The 3,729-nt window shown below is 44.5% G+C and overlaps 1 pseudogene; it reads right to left on the bottom strand.

Moving 5' to 3' along the window:
• Positions 1 to 2,770, bottom strand: part of LOC115369845 (formin-like protein 2) — an 8,391-nt pseudogene extending 5,621 nt beyond the window's left edge.
• Positions 2,771 to 3,729: the final 959 nt, after the last annotated feature.

Raw genomic sequence — 3,729 nt, forward strand, 5'->3', positions numbered from 1 at the left:
CGGGCAGAGACAGACGGTTAAACAGCTCCCACATCCAGTTCCTTAGAGACAGACAGGCAGAGAGATAGACGGTAGAGAGACAGACAGTTAAATGGCTGCTTGAACTCCTTCATGTTGTGCTACACTGTTACTTTGTGCCACATGGTGTTACATGACCTTAGTTTACATTAACATCACACAGCTGACTGATGTTACTGTGTGTCACCGTGAAGCTTTACACCGTGATGCTTTACAGTGATACTTTACATGGTGATGCTTTGCACCGTGATACTTTACATGGTGATACTTTACACCGTGATACTTTACACTGTGATGCTTTACACCGTGACGCTTTACACCGTGATGCTTTACACCGTGACGCTTTACACCGTCATGCTTTACACCGTCATACTTTACACCGTCATGCTTTACATGGTGATGCTTTACACCGTGATGCTTTACACCGTCATGCTTTACACCGTCATGCTTTACATGGTGATACTTTACACCGTGATGCTTTACATGGTGATGCTTTACACCGTGATGCTGTACATGGCGATACTTTACACCGTGATGCTTTACACCGTGATGCTTTACACCGTCATGCTTTACATGGTGATACTTTACACCGTGATACTTTACACCGTGATGCTTTACATGGTGATACTTTACACCGTGATGCTTTACACCGTGATACTTTACACCGTGATGCTTTACACCGTGATGCTTTACACCGTGATACTTTACACCGTGATGCTTTACACCGTGATGCTTTACATGGTGATGCTTTACAGTGATACTTTCCACCGTGATGCTTTACATGGTGATACTTTACACCGTCATGCTTCATGGTGATACTTTACACAGTGATGCTTTACATGGTGATACTTTACACCGTGATGCTGTACATGGCGATACTTACACCGTGATGCTTTACACCGTGACGCTTTACACCGTGACGCTTTACACCGTGACGCTTTACACCGTCATGCTTTACACCGTCATGCTTTACATGGTGATACTTTACACCGTGATGCTTTACACCGTCATGCTTTACACCGTCATGCTTTACATGGTGATACTTTACACCGTGATGCTTTACACCGTGATGCTTACACCGTGATGCTTTACACCGTGATACTTTACACCGTGATGCTTTACACCGTGATGCTTTACACCGTGATGCTTACGTGATACTTTACACCGTGATGCTTTACATGGTGATACTTTACACCGTGATGCTTTACATGGTGATGCTTTACAGTGATACTTTACATCGTGATGCTTTACATGGTGATACTTTTACACCGTGATGCTTTACACCGTGATGCTTTACACGGTGATACTTTACACCGTGATGCTTTACATGGTGATACTTTACACCGTGATGCTTTACACCGTCATGCTTTACACGGTGATACTTTACACCGTGATGCTTTACACCGTGATGCTTTACACCGTGACGCTTTACACCGTCATGCTTTACACCGTCATGCTTTACACCGTCATGCTTTATGGTGATACTTTACACCGTCATGCTTTACATGGTGATACTTTACACCGTGATGCTTTACATGGTGATACTTTACAACCGTGATGCTTTACACCGTGATGCTTTACATGGTGATGCTTTACAGTAATGCTTTACATGGTGAACTTTACAGTGCTTCTTTACATGGTGATGCTTTACAGTGATACTTTACACCGTGATACTTTACACCGTGATGCTTTACATGGTGATACTTTACACCGTGATGCTTTACACCGTGATGCTTTACATGGTGATACTTTACACCGTGATGCTTTACACCATGATGCTTTACATGGTGATGCTTACAGTGATGCTTTACATGGTGATGCTTTACAGTGATGCTTTACATGGTGATGCTTTACAGTGATACTTTACACCGTGATACTTTACACCGTGATGCTTTACATGGTGATACTTTACACCGTGATACTTTACACCGTGATACTTTACACCGTGATGCTTTACATGGTCATGCTTTACAGTGATACTTTACACCGTGATACTTTACACCGTGATACTTTACATGGTGATGCTTTACACCGTGATACTTTACATGGTGATGCTTTACACTGCTTTACACTGTGATGCTTAGCGCTGTGTTATTTAAATGACTTCATTTACATGAAGTGCGCTGTGTTCTGTTACATTACATTACTTTACGTTGTTCCTGTACACAGTAACACGACACTGTTTCTTTATGGTAACGCATGTTACTTTACGTGCTTATGTATTTGTGTTATTTTATGCTGCGTCACTTTCCATGACACACATCATGTTACTGTGTGTTGTGTTCCTGTATGTTACTTTATGTTACATTATGCACAATGTGTTACATTTCATTACTTTGACGTTGCCTTACTTTACATCCCATTATTACAAAACAATATGTGACATGTTACAGTGTGTTTCATTACATCATGTCACAGTACGGCACAACATGTGCAGGAAGCAAGAGAGGATAAACACAGTTAACACACACACACACACACACACACACACACACACACACACACACTGTACACCATCCTACATGCTTGCTGATAATCTGATGTCAGCATTTCCTCTGATGAAGACAGAAGGAATGGAAAAACACACCTTCCACCGCTCTGCCAGCCTCTGGGCCGAGGGGCGGAGCTTCAACCTGCCTGTTGTATATGTGTGTGTGTGTGTGTTACCTGCAGGATGGTCTCGCGCGATGTCGTTGAAGACCGTCCCGTTGATCTGACTGGGCTTCAGAGCGACCCAGTTCAACACCGGCATCCTGAACTTAGTCTGGATCGGCTTCTTGATCTTCACCGCTGAGAGACAGACAGGCAGGTGGAGAGTGAGACAGGTGGAGAATGAGACAGGCAGATGGTAGATGGGATATGAATTGATTTTGGTCACTCTGATCAGTTCATCAATAAAAAAGCAACATGATTGAAGCCTCTGAGCTCAACCTCCACACAGCAGCTGCTCGCAAACTAACCTAACTAGCTGTGGTCAGGGATTACTGATCCTAATCTGGGTTAATTCTGTGTTTTATGTGTTTGTGTTTATGGAGGGCAGCAGCAGGGCTTCAACAGTGGGCTAATCTGGATTAAGACATGTTTGGGAAAGTCACTTTTTAGGCTGAGATTAACTCCTCCAGCCTCCAGATTAAGGCCTAGTCCTGCTTCAATAATTTAATCCCTGTCCCACGGTGAGAGCAGCTCTGAACGTTTGGATTGGCTCTGGAGACAGAGAAGAAGAAAAGAAGAAGGTGGACGTACAGAACAGCTTGAGTGGACCCTCTGCAGCAAACCAGGAGAAGGGGGATAACACAGAGAAAAGGTCAGCAACACCCACACTGATCAATTATACAAAAACAATATAATCAATAAGGACATGTCCTGACTGTGAGGCGTTTCAGTTCAGCTGGGAATCACACAATCTCTAATCTGGACCTTATTCCTTTTAAAAAGCAACAAAAAGGGATTGTGGAGGATTTTTATAATTTGGTCTGCTGATTTTCCTACAGCACCTGAACACACCGCGGCTCAACACAGGTCGCTTGAACACACCATCCCACACACACACACAACCACACCCAACACACACACACACCCAGCTGTACCTGCCAGTCCGGAGTTTGAAGAGACGGTGGGCGACCCCCCAGCCGGGGGGGGGGGAGGGCGGGCCACAGGGGGAGGAGGGGGGGCATGGGCACGGAGGAAGAGGAGAGCTCACTGTCCGCAGGG

Source organism: Myripristis murdjan, chromosome 2 (genome assembly GCF_902150065.1).
Source record: "Myripristis murdjan chromosome 2, fMyrMur1.1, whole genome shotgun sequence".
NCBI lineage: Eukaryota > Metazoa > Chordata > Actinopteri > Holocentriformes > Holocentridae > Myripristis > Myripristis murdjan.